Below are 18945 nucleotides of genomic sequence, written 5' to 3'. Positions count from 1 at the left end.
ATAAAAGGTTGCTGCACAAGATAAAAGTTCACGGGGTTGGGGGTAATATATTAGCATAGACAATTGGCTAACCAACAGAAAACAGAGAGTCGGGATAAATGGTTCATTGTCTGGTTGGCAACCAGTAACTAGTGGGGTGCAGCAGGGATCACTGCTGGAACCCCAACTATTTACAATCTATATTAACGACTTAGAGGAAGGGACCGAGTGTAACGTAGCCAAGTTTGCTGATGATACAAAGATGTGAGGAAAAGCAATGTGTGAGGAGGACACACAAAACTTGCAAAATGACATACACAGGCTAAGTGAGTGGCCAAAAATTTGGCAGATGGAGTATAATGTTGGAAAGTGTGAGGTCATGCACTTTGGCAGAAAAAAATCAAAGAGCAAGTTATTTAAATGGAGAAAGATTGCAAAGTGCTGCAGTACAGCGGGACCTGGGGGTACTTGTGCATGAAACACAAAAGGTTAGTATGCAGGTACAGCAAGTGATCAGGAAGGCCAATGAAATCTTGGCTTTTATTGCAAAGGGGATGGAGTATAAAAGCAGGGAAATCTTGCTCCAGTTATGCAGGGTATTGATGAGGCCACACCTGGAATACTGCGTGCAGTTTTGGTTTCCATATTTACGAAAGGATATACTTGCTTTGGAGGCAGCTCAGAGAAGGTTCACTCGGTTGATTGCGGAGTTGAGGGATTTGACGTATGAGAAAAGGTTGACGAGGTTGGGCCTATACACATTGGAATTCAGAAGAAAGGTGATCTTATCGAAACGTATAAGATTATGAGGGGGCTTGACAAGATGGACGCAGAGAGGATGTTTCCACTGATAGGGGAGACTAGAAATAGGGGGCATAAACTTAGAATAAGGGGCCGCCCATTTAAAACTGAGAAGAGGAGAAATTTCTTCTCTCAGAGGGTTGTAAATCTGTGGAGTTCGCTGCCTCAGAGAGCTGTGGAAGCTGGCTCATTGAATAAATTTAAGACAGAGATAGACAGCTTCTTAAACGATAAGGGAATAAGGGTTGTGGGGAGCGGGCAGGGAAGTGGACCCTAATCCATGATCGGATCAACCATGATCATATAAAATGGCAGAGCAGGTTCGAGGGGCCGTATGGCCTACTGCTATTCCTATTTCTTATGTTCTTATGACAGAGAGACCCCCTGGACCCCCTGGTCCCTCTGTACTGCAGCATTTTGTAATATCTCTCCATTTAAATAAAAATATGTGTTTTTCTTTTTATTGCCAAAGTGGATAACCTCACACTTTCCCACATTATACATCATCTGCAACATTTTTGCCCACTCTCTTAGCCTGTCAATATCCTTCTGCAGATTGTCCTCCTCACAACTTGCTTTCCCACCCATCTTTGTATCATTAGGAAACTTAGCTACATTACACTTGGTCCCAATAGTTGAGGTTCCTAGCACCGATCCCTGAGGCACCGCACTAGTTACTGTTTGACAACCGGAGAATGAACCATTTATCCTGACTCTCTGTCTTCTGTTAGTTAGCCCTCCCTCTATCCATAAGAATATCAGAAATAGGAGCAGGATTGGGCCATTTGGCCCATCGAGCCTGCTCCTCCATTTAATACAATCATGGCAGATCTGATCATGGTTTCAGTTCCACTTCCCTGCCCGCTTCCCATAAGCCTTTATTCCCTTATCACACAAAAATCTGTCTATCGCCGCCTTAAATATATTCAATGACCCAGCCTCCATAGCTCGTTGAGGCAGAGAATTCCATCGATTTACAACCCTCAGAGAAGAAATTCCTCCTCATCACAGTTTTAAATGGGCGACCCCTTATTCTGAGACTATGTCCCCTAGTTTTAGTTTCCCCTATGAGTGGTAATATCCTTTCTGCATGCAGCTTGTTGAACTCCCTCATTATCTTATGTTTCATAAGAACATAAGAAATAGAAACAGGAGTAGGCCATACGGCCCCTCGAGCCTGCTCCGCCATTCAATAAGATCATGGCTGATCTGATCATGGACTCAGCTCCACTTCCCCGCCCATTCCCCATAATCCCTTATCGCTCAAGAAACTGTCCATTTCTGTCTTAAATTTATTCAATGTCCCTGCTTTCACAGCTCTCCGAAGCAGCAAATTCCACAGATTTACAACCCTCTCAGAGAAGAAATTTCTCCTCATCTCTGTTTTAAATGAACGGCCCCTTATTCTAAGATCAGCCCTCTAGTTCTGGTCTCCCCCATCAGTGGAAACATCCTCTCTGCATCCACCTTGTCAAGCCCCCTCGTAATCTTGTACGTTTCAATAAGATCACTTCTCATTCTTCTGAACTCCAATGAGTAGAGGCCCAACCTACTCAACCTTTCCTCATGTCAACCCCCTCATTCCCAGAATCAACCTAGTGAACCTTCGCGGAACTGCCTCCACCTTGCAATAAAAACCAACATTCCATTGGCCTTCCTGATCACTTGCTGCACCTGCAAACTAACTTTTTGTGTTTCATGCACAAGGACCCCCAGGTTCCGCTGTACTGCAGATATTTGCAATTTTTCTCAGTTTAAATTATAATTTGCTTTTCTATTTTTTCTGCCAAAGTGGATAACCTCACATATGCACACATTATACTCAATCTTCCAAATTTTTGCCCACTCACTTAGTCTGTCTATATCCCTTTATAGATTGTTTGTGTCCTCCTCACAATTTACTTTCCCACCCATCTTTGTATCATCAAGAAACATGGTGACATTACACTTGATCCTCTCGTCCAATTCATCAATATAGATTGTAAATAATTGAGGCCCCAGCACCGAACCCTGCGGCACCCCACTAGTCACTGATTGCCAAGCAGAAAATGATCCATTCATCCTGACTCTCTGTTTTCTGTTAGTTAGCCAATCATCTATCCATGCTAATATATTACCCCCAACCCCATGAACTTTTATCTTGTGCAGTAACCTGTCAGATGGCACCTTGTCAATTGCCTTCTGGAAATCAAAATACACCATATCCACTGGTTCCCTCTTGTCCACCCTGCTCATTACATCCTCAAAGAAAAACAGAAAATTTATGAAATGAGAGTTCCCGTTCATAAAACCATGCTGACTCTGCGTGATTGTATTATGCTTTTCCAAATGTCCTGCTACTACTTGCTTAATAACGGACTCCAGCATTTTCCTAATGACAGATGTTAGGCTAATTGGTCTATAGTTTTCTGCTTTTTGTCTGCCTCCTTTTTTTAAGGACAAAGCAGCCCACTTGATTGGCCCTGCATCCACCATCTTAAACATTCACTCCCTCCACCACCGGCTCACTGTGGCTGCAATGTGTACCATCTACAAGATGCACTGCAGCAACTCACCAAGGCTTCTTTGGCAGTACATCCCAGACCCACGACCTCTACCATCGAGAAGGCCAAGGGCAGCAAGCGCATGGAAACACCATCACCTGCAAGTTCTGCTCCAAGTTACTCACTATCCTGACTTGGAAATATATCGGCCGTTCCTTCATAGTCGCTGGGTCACAATCCTGGAACTCCCTCCCTAACAGCACTGTGGGAGCACCTTCACCACACGGACTGCGGTTCAAGAAGGCGGCTCACTCTCACCTTCTCGGGGGCAATTAGGGATAGGCAATAAATGCTGGCTTCGAAATAGGAGGTGGGTGGGGTGGCTTGACCCATCCACCTCCACGGAGGTGTGTGGGGGGCCTGACCCATCCACCTCCATGGCACGAACCTGGTACTGCAGTACTTCCAGGAACGGTGCAGTAGCTCTCGGCCTTTTCGCTAAGAGCATTGGTGCAGAGTGATCCTTGATGTGTGCAAGGTGACCTCTGGCGTTTGTGATTTGACAAAGAATTGGAAAGATTGGCAACGAATAATAAAAAAAAATGCTGGCCTCGAGAGCGCCGCCAACATCTGAAGAACAAATGAAGAAAGGAATCAAATTAATCAGAATGCGCCAGATTAAAGTGACAATTCAGCACTTTCTGGGGAGGTGATTGGCCCAGACACATTGGGACTGAATAGTATTTAGAAAGATCCGGATAAAGGGGCAGGGGAAACACAGATACAAACAGAGACACAAATATAGTCATACGCGTACACACAGACACACATATAAGCACAGACGTATAATCACACATACACACAGGTACAGACATCTCCCAAACACACACACAGCCCGTACACAGACATATATCACACACACAGCCCGTACACAGACATATATCACACACAGCCCGCTCCTGATGCCAGCTGACTTGACGTCACACAGCTCGCGTTGCTGGGTTACGGACGCCACACGCGCTGGGGCGGTTGAAGGGCGCGCCAGGATTCAAATCAGGAGGCACGTGACTGGGAGTGGCGCGCCTCCAGCTGTGGGAGAGGGCGGGGCGCTTTTGGAGCAGTGCCGGACGTGGATTGGTGGGGACAGCTGTCAATCAGCTGCTTTCACCCAATAGCAGCGACGGAACACGTCGACTCACAGAGCGCGCTCTGCGCATGTCTCGGATCGCCGGATGTTGACGGCTGGTGAAGAAACTGCAAAATGGCGGCAAGTGATAGGCGGTCGAAACAGAGAAACATAGAAAATAGGTGCAGGAGTCGGCCATTCAGCCCTTCTAGCCTGCAGCGCCATTCAATGAGTTCATGGCTGAACATGAAACTTCAGTACCCCCTTCCTGCTTTCTCGCCATACCCCTTGATCCCCCGAGTAGTAAGGACTTCATCTAACTCCCTTTTGAATATATTTAGTGAATTGGCCTCAGCTACTTTCTGTGGTAGAGAATTCCACAGGTTCACCACTCTCTGGGTGAAGAAGTTTCTCCTCATCTCGGTCCTAAATGGCTTACCCCTTATCCTTAGACTGATCCCTGGTTCTGGACTTCCCCAACATTGGGAACATTCTTCCTGCATCTAACCTGTCTAAACCCGTCAGAATTTTAAACGTTTCTATGAGGTCCCCTCTCATTCTTCTGAACTCCAGTGAATACAAGCCCAGTTGATCCAGTCTTTCTTGATAGGTCAGTCCCACCATCCCGGGAATCAGTCTGGTGAATCTTCGCTGCACTCCCTCAATAGCAAGAATGTCCTTCCTCAAGTTAGGAGACCAAAACTGCACACAATACTCCAGGTATGGCCTCACCAAGGCCCTGTACAACTGTAGCCACAAATCCCCTCGCTATGAAGGCCAACATGCCATTTGCTTTCTTAACCGCCTGCTGTACCTGTATGCCAACCTTCAATGACTGATGTACCATGTCACCCAGGTCTCGTTGCACCTTCCGTTTTCCTAATCTGTCACCATTCAGACAATAGTCTGTCTCTCTGTTTTTACCACCAAAGTGGATAACCTCACATTTATCATCATTATACTTCATCTGCCATTCATTTGCCCACTCACCTAACCTATCCAAGTCACTCTGCAGCCTCATAGCATCCTTCTCGCAGCTCACACTGCCACCCAACTTAGTGTCATCCGCAAATTTGGAGATACTACATTTAATCCCCTCGTCTAAATCATTAATGTACAATGTAAACAGCTGGGGCCCCAGCCCAGAACCTTGCGGTACCCCACTAGTCACTGCCTGCCATTCTGAAAAGTCCCTATTTACTCCTACTATTTGCTTCCTGTCTGACAACTAGTTCTCAATCCACGTCAGCACATTACCCCCAATCACATGTGCTTTAACTTTGCACGTTAATCCCTTGTGTGGGACGTGTCAAAAGCCTTCTGAAAGTCCAAATATACCACATCAACTGGTTCTCCCTTGTCCACTCTACTGGAAACATCCTCAAAAAATTCCAGAAGATTTGTCAAGCATGATTTCCCTTTCACAAATCCATGCTGACTTGGACCTATCATGTCACCTCTTTCCAAATGCGCTGCTATGACATACTTAATAATTGATTCCATCATCTTACCCACTACCGATTGAGGGAGAGTGTTGCGGGCGGAGAGGGGGCTGAGGGGTGAGATTATATGTCTCCCCTCCCCACCCCCCCCCCTCTCCTCCTCCCTCTCAGACAGTGTGTAACCCGGTGGCCCAGTGAGATCAGGCAGTGTGTAACCCGGGGGTGGGCCCTGTGAGATCAGACAGTGTGTAACCCGGGGGCCCAGTGAGATCAGACAGTGTGTAACCCGGGGGTGGGCCCAGTGAGATCAGACAGTGTGTAACCCGTGGGTGGGCCCTGTGAGATCAGACAGTGTGTAACCCGGGGGCCCAGTGAGTTCAGACAGTGTGTATCCCGGGGGTCCAGTGAGATCAGACAGTGTGTAACCCGGGGGTGGGCCCAGTGAGATCAGACAGTGTGTAACCCGGGGGTGGGCCCAGTGAGATCAGAGAGTATGTAACCCGGGGGTGGTCCCAGTGAGATCAGACAGTGTGTAACCCGGGGGTGGTCCCAGTGAGATCAGACAGTGTGTAACCCGGGTGCACTCACACCAACACCATCAGATCTCAATGTTCAAATATTTCCCATCTGGTGAGAAAGCCAATGGAAAGATTGAAGCGGAAGCACAGAGACAATTCACTGATCACGATGCACAGACCCATCTGAAAGACCAGCACGGCCTATCACCGACAGAATCAATTAGTCATTCATCAACATTTAGAATTATAAGAAAATATATTGATAACTACTTATATTGAAGCATTTCTGATTAATTGATCACTAGAGATATGTAGTATTCTAATATACTGAAACACAGATATGGAGAGTTGCAGTTTATTGATTGGCGTCGTACTTGACCCCGAGATGAGCTTCTGAACCCATATTCCCTCAATCACAGAGTACGTTTACTTCCACCTCCATAATATCGCCAGTCTCTACCCCTTCCTCAGCTCATCTGCTCAAACTCTCATCCATGCCTCTGTTACCGCTACATTGGACTATTCCAATACTCTCCTGATCGGCCTCACACTCTCCGCAAACTTAAGCTCATCAAAAACACTCCTGCCCGTAATCCTTACTGAAGAACACAAGAAATAGCAGCAGGCGTAGGCCATACGACCCCTCCCGTCTACTCCACCATTCAGTAAAATCTCTATTCGATAGATAATTTCAAAGATTCACAACGCTAGTGAAGAAATATCTCCTCATCTCAGTCTTAAATGGGCGATCTCTTATCCTAATACTAGGATCCCTACTTCGAGACTATCTAGCCCTTGTCAATTCTACTAAGAATTTTATGTTTCAATGATATCACCTTCCATTCTTCTAAACTCCAGAGAATATAGGCCGATTCTAATCAATCTGTGCTCAGCCCTCTCATCCCAACTTGGACCAATTTCCGTTCACCCATCACCCCTGAGCTCGCTGAACTACATTGGCTCCTGCTCCATCAATGCCTCAATTTCAAAATTCTCATCCTTGTTTTGAAATCAGTCCAGGATCTTTCCCCTCCCTATTGCTGTAATCTCCTCCAGCCCTACAACCCTCAGAGATCTTTGCATTCCTCCAATTCTGGCCTCTTGAGCAGCCCCAATTTTCATCCCTCCAATATTGGTGGCTGTATCTTCAGCTGCCGAGGTCATAAGCTCTGGAATTACTTCCCTAAACCTCTCCACCTTTATAATACTCCTTAATACCTACCCTTTTGAACAAGCTTTTAGTCACCTGTGCTAATATTTCCTTCCGTGACTGGGTGTCAAATTTTGTTTGATAACGGTCCTGTGAAGTACCTTGGGATATTTTACTACGTTTAAGGCGCATTATAAATGCAATTTGTTGCTGATAACTGAAGCTATTTCAAATTGTAATATAACGAAACTACAGGCATGGGGAATTGCAATAGATTGATAACTACAGAGGAAGAGGATTGTTATTTATTGCTAAAAGCGTGAATTCTTTTATCGTGAGGTGGCCCTTGCACATTAGCTACCACACGGGCTTGGCAGAGAAAAGGTCTTGCTCCAATGGCAAGGGGAACCCAAGATGACTGGAGACCAGGCTCTGCTGCATGTTTCCTCTAGCACTGATTCTCACTGGGGTAGTTTCCTCTGGCACGGATTCTCACTGGAATACAGTTTCCTCTGGCACAGACTTTCACTGGGGGAGTTTCCTCTGGCACTGACTCTAACTGGGGTACAGTTTTCTCTGGCACGGATTCTCACTGGAATACACTTTCCTGTGGCACTGACTCTCACTGGGATACAGTTTCCTATGGCACTGACTCTCACTGTGGTACAGTTTCCTGTGGCACTGACTCTCACTGAGGTACAGTTTCCTCTGGCACGGATTCTCACTGGAATACACTTTCCTCTGGCACTGACTCTCACTGGGGTACACTTTCCTGTGGCACTGACTCTCACTGAGGTACAGTTTCCTCTGGCACGGATCTCACTGGAATACACTTTCCTCTGGCACTGACTCTCACTGGGATACAGTTTCCTATGGCACTGACTCTCACTGTGGTACAGTTTCCTGTGGCACTGACTCTCACTGAGGTACAGTTTCCTCTGGCACAGACTTTCACTGGGGGAGTTTCCTCTGGCACTGACTCTCACTGTGGTACAGTTTCCTGTGGCACTGACTCTCACTGAGGTACAGTTTCCTCTGGCACGGATTCTCACTGGAATACACTTTCCTCTGGCACTGACTCTCACTGGGGTACACTTTCCTGTGGCACTGACTCTCACTGAGGTACAGTTTCCTCTGGCACGGATCTCACTGGAATACACTTTCCTCTGGCACTGACTCTCACTGAGGTACAGTTTCCTCTGACACTGACTCTCACTGGGGTACAGTTTTCTCTGGCACTGACTCTCACTGGGGTACAGTTTCCTCTGACACTGACTCTCACTGGGGTACAGTTTCCTCTGGCACTGACTCTCACTGGGGTACACTTTCCTCTGGCACTGACACTCACTGGAGTACAGTTTCCTGTGGCACTGACTTTCACTGGGGTAAAGTTTCCTCTGGCACTGACTCTCACTGGGGTACAGTTTCCTCTGGCACTGACTCTCACTGGGGTACAGTTTCCTCTGGCACTGACTCTCACTGAGGTACAGTTTCCTCTGGCACGGATTCTCACTGGAATACACTTTCCTCTGGCACTGACTCTCACTGGGGTACACTTTCCTCCGGCACTGAATCTCACTGGGGTACACTTTCCTCCGGCACTGAATCTCACTGGGGTACACTTTCCTGTGGCACGGATCTCACTGGAATACACTTTCCTCTGGCACTGACTCTCACTGAGGTACAGTTTCCTCTGACACTGACTCTCACTGGGGTACAGTTTCCTCTGGCACTGACTCTCACTGGGGTACACTTTCCTCTGGCACTGACACTCACTGGGGTACAGTTTCCTCTGACACTGACTCTCACTGGGGTACAGTTTTCTCTGGCACTGACTCTCACTGGGGTACAGTTTCCTCTGACACTGACTCTCACTGGGGTACAGTTTCCTCTGGCACTGACCTCACTGGGGTACACTTTCCTCTGGCACTGACACTCACTGGAGTACAGTTTCCTGTGGCACTGACTTTCACTGGGGTACAGTTTCCTCTGGCACTGACTCTCACTGGGGTACAGTTTCCTCTGGCACTGACTCTCACTGGGGTACAGTTTCCTGTGGCACTGACTCTCACTGGGGTACAGTTTCCTCTGGCACTGACTCTCACTGGGGTACAGTTTCCTGTGGCACTGACTCTCACTGGGGTACAGTTTCCTCTGGCACTGACTCTCACTGGGGTACAGTTTCCTCTGGCACTGACTCTCACTGGGGTACAGTTTCCTGTGGCACTGACTCTCACTGGGGTACAGTTTCCTCTGGCACTGACTCTCACTGGGGTACAGTTTCCTCTGGCACTGACTCTCACTGGGGTACAGTTTCCTGTGGCACTGACTCTCACTGGGGTACAGTTTCCTCTGGCACTGACTCTCACTGGGGTACAGTTTCCTCTGGCACTGACTCTCACTGGGGTACAGTTTCCTGTGGCACTGACTCTCACTGGGGTACAGTTTCCTCTGGCACTGACTCTCACTGGGGTACAGTTTCCTGTGGCACTGCCTCTCACTTGCGTACAGTTTCTCTGACACAGATTTACTGTGTATCTAATTCATGCTGCCCCTGCCCTGGGAGTGCTTGATGGGACAGTTTAGAGGGAGCTTTAACCTGAAGCTGATCAGGAGCTGCGGGTGGAAAGTTTTCAGTGCAGTGGCAGATCGTACTGCTGCTGAATTTTAATTGATAAGCTGCCAGCAGCGCAGTCGGGACAGACACCGAAGTTTGCCCTGCGGCAGTGTAGAGGGAACTTTACTCTGTATCTAACCCATACACCACCTCGTCTGTGGGAATTTAGTGTGAATTTTAAAGCAATTGCTAGGGTAGATAGAGAGAAATTGATTCTGCTGCGGTGGGTGTCTAGGACGAGGGGACATAACCTTAAAATCAGAGCAGGCCATTCAGGAGAGATGTTAGGGAACACTTCTTCACTCAATGGATGGTTGAAGTATAGAACTTCCCACAATAAGCAATCGATGCTCGCCCATTGAATAATTCTGGTCCAGTTGTGATTTCTGCCCAATGACCCGTTGCTTGTTCCCTTGGATTGGATCTTTATTTATTCCCTTTGGTTTAATTTCAGTTTCACTGCTGGACCCACCACTCAAAGCACTTTGTCTGATCTGCCCCTGGGAATGAGCAGACTCCTCCCTCATCTTCCACACTGCACCAGCTCGCCTCCTCTTTCCCCCTGGGTTGTGTTCCAAACTCTGGGCCTTGGGCCTTCCCCGGGGATTCTCAGTATGAACAGCGGGGTGAGTGTTGAGACAGGATGTCCCAGCTCTCCACCTTTAAAGGGATAAGGAGAGGACCCGCTGGGCTGAATGGCCCTGCTTTATGACATCACTACAGTGCCCAGCAACCACCCTCCCTGGGCCCTGCTCATGATGGGCTGGGTTGAGCTCAATGCTGTTACAGGAAGGGAAACAGGAGCAGGAGTCGAGCCGTGTGGAGCCCAGAATTAATGGGGAGAGGTGCAGGATCAATTTATACCTTATTGAGAGAGAAATGTCAGTGTCCCGGACACTCCCTGTCCCTCAGTATCTGTGTCGGGGAGCGACCGATGGGTTCACTCTGTATCTAACCCGTGCTGTGCCCGACTGGAGAGTGTTTGATGCTGGCACGAGCTGCTCAGCTCAATGAGCGCAACATTTAACCCAAAGATGATCAGATAAACCCATCAGCTTCTCCCCTGGACACAGGTCCTGTAGGACAGGGAGTGTCTCTAATAATCTGGCTGGTGTCCTTGATCAAATTTAAACACCTCACATCTCTTTTTAGATTCGTTCATGGGATGTGGGTGTCGTCTCTCACCTCTCATTCTTCTAAATGCTCGAGAATATAGGCCTGGTCTACTCAATCTCTTATAGGACAATCCCCCCATCCCAGGAATCAGTCTGGTGAACCTTCGTTGCACTCCCTCTATATCAAGTTTATCTTTCCTTCGGTAAGGAGACCAAAACTGTGCACAGTACTCCAGGTGTGGTCTCACCAGGGCCCTGTATAATTGCAGTAAGACGTATTTAGTCTGATACTCAAATCCTCTTGTAATAAAGGCCAACATACCATTTGCATTCTTAATTGCTTGCTGTACCTGCATGTTAACTTTCAGTGATTTGTGTACAAGGACCCCCAGGTCCCTCTGAACACCAACATTTCCCAATCTCTCACCATTTAAAAAAATACTCTGCCTTTCTATTTCTACGATGTGTATAACTTAACATTTCTTCACAATATTCCATTTGACATGTTCCTGCCCACTCATTGAGCCTGTATATATCCCATTGAAACATCTTTTTATCCTCCTCACAACTTATATTCCCAATTAGCTTTGTATCCTCAGCAAACTTCAATATATTGCATTTGGTCCCTCGTCCAAATTATTGATATAGATTGTGAATAGCTGGGGCCCAAGCACCGATCCTCGCAGCACCCCACCAGTTACAGCCTGCCAACCTGAAAATGACCCGTTTATTCCTACTCTGAGTTTTCTGTCCGTTAACCAATCCTTAATACTTGCTGGTATATAACGCCCAATCCCATGAGCCCTAATTTTGTTTAATAATCTTGTGTGGCACCTCATGGAATTCCTGCTGTAAATCTAAATAAACCACATCCAGTGATTCCCCCTTATCTATCCTGCTAGTTACAACCTTGTCAAGAACAATTTCCCTTTCATAAATCCATGTTGATTCTTCCCAATCCTGTTATGAGTTCCGAAGTGCCCTGTTACTATGTGCTGAATAATAGTAGCATTTTCCCTACTACTGATGTCAGGACTACTGGTACTGCACGGGTTTGATACAGAGTAAATCTCACTCCATCCTGTCCCAAGCACTGCCAGGGTTGATAGAGTATATCTCAGACTACAATATCCCAAACACTCCCAGGTCAGTTATACATGGGTTAGATACAGAGTAAAGCTCCCTCTATACTGTCCCATCAAACACTCCCAGGGCAGGTACAGCATGGGTTAAATACAGAGTAAAGCTCCCTCTACACTGTCTCATCAAACATTCCCAGGGCAGGTACAGCACAGGGTTAGATACAGAGTAAAGCTCTCTCTACTCTGTCCCATCAAACACTCCCAGGGCAGGTATAGCACAGGGTTAGATACAGAGTAAAGCTCCCTCTACACTGTCCCATCAAACACTCCCAGGGCAGGTACCTCATTGGTTAGATACTAAGTAAAGCTCCCTCTACACTGTCCAAATTAACACTCCTAGGGCAGGAACAGCATAATTTAGATACAGTGTAATTCTCTCTCTAACTTTACTCGATAATTGTACAGGGCCTTGGTGAGACCACACCTGGAGTACTGTGCACAGTTTTGGTCTCCTTATCTAAGGAAGGATGTACTTGTCTTGCTTAGATACAGAGTAAAGCACCCTCAACACTGTCCCACCAGACATTCCAAGGGCAGGAGTAGGCCACTTGGCCCCTCAAGCCATTTAATAAATCACGGCTGATCTGATCATGGACTCAGCTCCACTTCCCTGCCCGCTCCCCATAACCCTTTATACCCTTATTGCTCAAACATTTGTCTATCTCCGCCTTAAAATTATTCAATGACCCAGCCTCCACAGCTCTCTGGGGCATAGAATTCCACAGATTTACAATCCTCAGCAGAAATTCCTCCTCCTCTCAGTTTTAAACGGGTGGCCTCTTATTCTGAGACTCTGTCCCCGAGTTTTGGTTTCCCCTATGAATGGAAATATCCTCTCTGCATTCACCTTGTCGAGCCCTCTCATTATCGTATCGGTTTCGATAAGATCACCTCTCATTCTTCTCTACTCCAATAGGTATAAGCCCAACCTACTCAACCTATCTTCATAAGTCAACCACCTCATCTCCGGAATCAAGCTAGTGAACCTTGTCTGAACAGCCTCAAATACAAGTAAATCCTTCCTTAAATACGGAGACCAAACTGTATGCAGTACTCCAGGTGTGGCCTCACCAATACCCTGTACAGTTGTAGAAGTACTCTGCTTTTATACTCTATCCCCCCTTACAATAAAGGCCAACATTGCATTTGCCTTGCTGATTATTGCCGTACCTGCATACTGACTTTGTGTTTCATGTACAAGGACTCCCAGGTCCCACTGTACTGTAGCACTTTGCAATTTTTTTCCATTTAAATTATAATTTGCTTTTCTATTTTTTCTGCCAAGGTGGATAACCTCACATTTTCCCACATTGTACACCATCTGCCAAAATTTTGGCCAGTCACTTAACCTGTCTATATCACTTTGCAGATATTTTGTGTCCTCCCAATTTGCTTTCCCACCCGTCTTTGTATCATCAGCAAACTTGGCTGCATTACACTTGGTCCCTTCATCCAGGACATCAATGAAGATTGAGGACCCAGCACCAATCCCTGTGGCACCCCACTAGTCACTGTTTGCCAGTAGAAAATGACCCATTTATCCCGACTCAGATACAAAGTAAAAGTCCATCTACACTGTCCCATCAAACACTCCCAGGGCAGGTACAGCACGGGTTAGAGACACAGTAAAGCTCCCTTTACACTATCCCATCAAACACTCCCAGGGAAGGTACAGCACGGGTTAGATACAGAGTAAAGCTCCCTCTACACTGTCCCACCAAACACTCCCAGTGCAGGTACAGTCCAGGTTAACTACCTGTTAAGTAAGGAGGGGAACCAGTGAGTGTAGAACTGAACGCAGCCAGAGTCAGCACCTTCAGGGGAGGGGAATCAGTGAATGCAGAACTGAACCCAGCCAGATTCAGCACCTTCACTGGAGGGGAACCAGTGAGTGTAGAACTGAACCCAGCCAGAGTCAGCACCTTCAGGGGAGGGGAACCAGTGAGTGTAGCACTGAACCCAGCCAGAGTCAGCACCTTCAGGGGAGGGGAACCAGTGAGTGTAGAACTGAACCCAGCCAGCGTCAGCACCTTCAGGGGAGGGGAACCAGTCAGTGTAGAACTGAACCCAGCCATTGTCAGTACCTTCAGGGGAGGGGAACCAGTGAGTAGAACTGAACCCAGCCAGAATTGGTGGTGAAAACCGGGAGTGGAGGAGAAACAGTCTAGAAATGTGCGATGGGTTTGGATTTCAGCACAGCAGGAGGGACAATGTGTGGGACAGGGATTTACAGCTTTGGAAGAACAAGAGAGGAAAGAAGGTTCCATGGAAACTAGATGTGTCTATCCTGAATTTCTGTCTTGTACTGACAGTGATGAGTTTTATTATCTCCTTTTACAGCGTATTAGAAGGGGAGATTTTCAGACAGGACACACAAACCAAACAACACGTCAAAATCTGACGGAGTCAATCCATTCATCAGGACGTGAATATCATCGGCCTTTGAAAGTGGAAGGAGAAATGTTTGCCTGTTCTGTCTGTGGGAAAAGATTTCAAACATCAGTGTGACTGGAAAGGCACCGAGATACACACACCCGAGTGAGTGTTCCAGTGCACTGACTGCGGAAAGAGCTTTAACCAGTTACACAGCCTGAATAAACATCGCACCATTCACAGTGGGGAGAAACTGTAAATGTGTTCTGTGTGTGGGCGAGGCTTCAACTGATCGTCCAACCATGGGGAGTCACAAGATACCCGCACCACGGAGAAACCGTGAAAGTGTGACTGTGGGAAGGGTTTCAGAAAACCATCTGAGCTGGAAATTCATCGATGCAGTCACACTGGGGAGAGGCCATTCACCTGCTCTGAGTGTGGGAAGGGATTCACTCTGTCATCCACCCTGCTGATACACCAGCGAGTTCACACTGGGGAGAGGCCGTTCACCTGCTCTGAGTGTGGGAAGGGATTCACTCGGTCATCCACCCTGCTGATGCACCAGCGATTTCACACTGGGGAGAGGCCATTCACCTGCTCTGAGTGTGGGAAGGGATTCACTCTGTCATCCACCCTGCTGAGACACCAGCGAGTTCACACTGGGGAGAGGCCATTCACCTGCTCTGAGTGTGGGAAGGGATTCACTCGATCATCCACCCTGCTGAAACACCAGCGAGTTCAACTGGGGAGGGGCCATTCACCTGCTCTGAGTGTGGGAAGGGATTCACTCTGTTATCCCACCTGCTGAGACACCATCGAGTTCACAAGTGACTGCAGGGTTTGGAATGTGCTGTTATTGCTGCTGTTAATCACATCCCGACTGAACCATGTTCATTCTGACAGTTGGAGTTTGTTTCTGCTGATGTTAATAACCCTATAACTGGGCTAGACTTTAATATTCTGGATATATTGCTGATTGTGTTCTCGGGGCTGCAGTGTCCATTTATGAAACGCTGTGTGTTATCTTTCTCCTTAATTCAGCAACTCACAACAGAAATTCGATGTGGAATAAAATTGTGAACTTCTTTAATTCTAAATTGATCTTTGGTTCAAAATCTACAATAGTTGTGAAAGTTTCTGCTGAATAAAATCTCCAATTAGAAAGAGCTTGCTGACAATTCTTACTGACTTGCACATTACACACAGTGGCCCCTCCATTATCCACCAGAAAGAAGGGGAATGGGAATTGGGAAATCAGTGTCCCAAAATGTTGCCCCTCCTGTCTGGTGTAGCAATACCCTCGGCATGGGAATGGAGACAAGTCCAGACCAAAAATGTACGCAGTACTCCAGGTGTGGTCTTACCAACGCCCTGTACAGTTGTAGCAGGACTTCCCTACTTTTATACTCCATCCCGCTTGCAATAAAGACCAGCATTCCATTTGCCTTCCTGGTTTCTTGCTGTAACTGCATACTAACTTTTTGAGTTTCATGTACAAGGACCCCCAGATCCTTCTGTACTACAGCATTTTGTAATTGTCACATATAAATAATTTACTTTTTTATTTTTCCTACCAAAGTGGATAACCTGACATTTTACCACATTATAGTCCATCTGCCAGATTTCCACGCAATCTCATTGAGTCTATCTATATCCCTTTGTAGATTATTTGCGTCCTCCTTACAACTTGCTTTCCCACCCATCTTTGTATCATCAGCAAATTTGGCCGCGTTACACGGTCCCTTCATCCAAGTTATTAATATAAATTGTAAATAGTTGAGGCCCCAGCACTGATCCCTGCGGCATGTTGATTTCTGAGTTATTTTCTCTCAATCTGGTTCAGTGAAATTACTGAGTCGAATAACGATTGTGCTTTCAACAAAGCAGTCTTTATTCACCGGCCGGCGAGAATTATCAGACAGAAGGTATACTCTCGATAGAGCGTACACACTTCCTACGGATAAGCGAAGTTACATCGTAAAGCGACGACAGTTATACATTTTTGAAAATACATAACAAGATACAATTAGATTGACATTCTAGTTCAGCTTATCCCTTTTGATCCTTCCTTTCCTTTGTCCACTCATTAGCCAACATCTATATGGGCTGTTTTTTACGAAAGCTCAGGCATTGCCTCTAAATGTTACAATTTTACTGGCGTGACTACTAACTGAAACCTTGCAATTCTGCTAATTGTGCTGATGTTGTATTTTCATTTATCCATATATCCATTTCATGCTACAATTTATATTGGCATGATTAGTAACTTAAAACCTTGAGAAAGTCTGTTAATTGTGCTGATGTTGTATTATTTGCAATCTGACATTCTCTTAGTTATTTTTCCATGGCTTATACATTTTCATATATCCAGTTCACTTCACTGTCTTTATTTCCATATATCCAGTTCACATATCCACATTCCCCCTTTTATCATTCTATGATAACATTTAGGATCATTCTAAAGAGTATTGCATTCATCCGTTCGCACTCCATTTCCAGAATCATATTATTGTCGAGTAGTTCTTTAGTTTGTTGGATCATAACCCGGGAGCCCTTGACCACAAGAGGGTTTGCTAACCTTGCCATCATTACTTTACAGCAGAGGTTAAGGCAACCAACAATCAGACAACAGGTAATTATTACTACGATGAGAACAATTGCCCCATGCATTCGATAGGATCTCCAAGATCCACCTAAAAGCCAATCAGACCTGCTAGGTTCTTTTACTGGTGTGGATAACTTCTTCACCTCCCTTCCTATGTGATCAGCAAGATTGGTTATGTTTTCTGAACTATCAGGAATGTAAGTGCAACATTCAGATCCTATCAGGGCACACGTTCCCCCTTTCTCAGCTAACAGGTAATCGAGGGCCATTCGGTTTTGTAATGCTACGGTCCTTATTGCTACCATTTCAGCTGTGATGCCCTCCAGAGCTTCAGCAGTATGGTTAGCTATCTGTTCCAATATCGTCTCTAAGTTCTGTACTTCGTCCATGAGACGTCTTATCCCAATTGGGAACACCAGGACCCCAAAGAACTTGTCGGCGGGGGTGATGGTTCGCTTATATCGGCTGGAGGCATGTGCTTCTGCCAGGGTACTTACTTTCCACACAAATAGCACCACATATCCCATACAGCAGGATCCTGTCCATCGCCTGGGCAACCAAGGATATGCCTTATGACCGCACACGAAATACGTGCCGTTAAAAGCTGCTTTCTGATATATTGCCTCTGGGTCCCAGGACTGGGCCCACAAACTTCTACCTGCGTTATTCGGATCGTGAGAGTGGATGGTGACTCGTGCACCTGTGGTGAGGTTGAGACTGTGTGGGCAATTGTTGTACCCTACGATATGTCCCTTGTTACTGGTGTCATTTCGGATTAGACATATGTCCCCTGTTGGCCTCCCAATCCCTGAGGTATTGGTCAGAGCTATGAATGGGGGTTCCTTTTCACGGTTGTAGGTTGGTTGGGACCATCCCTGGAATGTCTGACTAATGGGATCTCCAATACTCTCCCACTTGGTGACCTCCCTGTGTTTGTTCAGGTGGTAACGGTATGATACTCCTCCTGGTCTCCGTGATCCCTCTTTTGACCCGCCTTTCATCATTCGTACTTGTATTGGCCCCCCTCCTCTTATTATAGTTTGGCTCTGAATCCATCTGACAGTCTCAGTTAGGGTCAGTGGAGCGGTGCGCAAAGGAATTCCCCCTTTGGAATGTATAGGAATATGTGAACACACCCAGCATCTAGAAAAGTGCCCTTTTTGCGCATAAACATAAGACATATACAAAAAGGTGTTTACATGGAGCTCTCGCCTTTGCCTCCCTTCCCATGCGCCGAAACTGCCATATATCCATACTATTATACAGACTGTGGCAAACAGACATGGTTTCATCTTAAGGCTCAGAATAGTCCAATTTTGCTGATTAATAGAGTTCAGTTTTCTCGTCTCTCTTTTTGTTCACTGTGGTTTAGCTGTCGGTGTAGCTGGCTGTCTATTAGGATTTCGACGGCCTTGTTCAGCTATGGAGAAGAGGAAATCTGGAACAGAAACAGGAATTATTATAACCAGTAAACTAGGTTTGTTAAAGGGTGGTGAGCTTGCAGTGGTGCAGGTGAACCCAGGCATTTTTCCCCTCAACCTTAGATGCAGTAGGGGTAGTGAGTAACACCTGAAAAGGCCCCTCCCATCGCGGC

General features: G+C 46.5%; 1 pseudogene; it reads left to right on the top strand.

Annotated features, from left to right (window-relative positions):
• Positions 1-15826, top strand: part of LOC139273982 (zinc finger protein 229-like) — a 34057-nt pseudogene extending 18231 nt beyond the window's left edge.
• The last annotated feature ends 3119 nt before the right edge of the window (positions 15827-18945 follow it).

This window comes from Pristiophorus japonicus, chromosome 9 (genome assembly GCF_044704955.1).
Source record: "Pristiophorus japonicus isolate sPriJap1 chromosome 9, sPriJap1.hap1, whole genome shotgun sequence".
In the NCBI taxonomy this organism is placed as follows: domain Eukaryota; kingdom Metazoa; phylum Chordata; class Chondrichthyes; family Pristiophoridae; genus Pristiophorus; species Pristiophorus japonicus.
The sequence above is the reverse complement of the archived record's forward strand: the minus strand, read 5'-3'. Positions and strand labels throughout refer to the sequence as shown.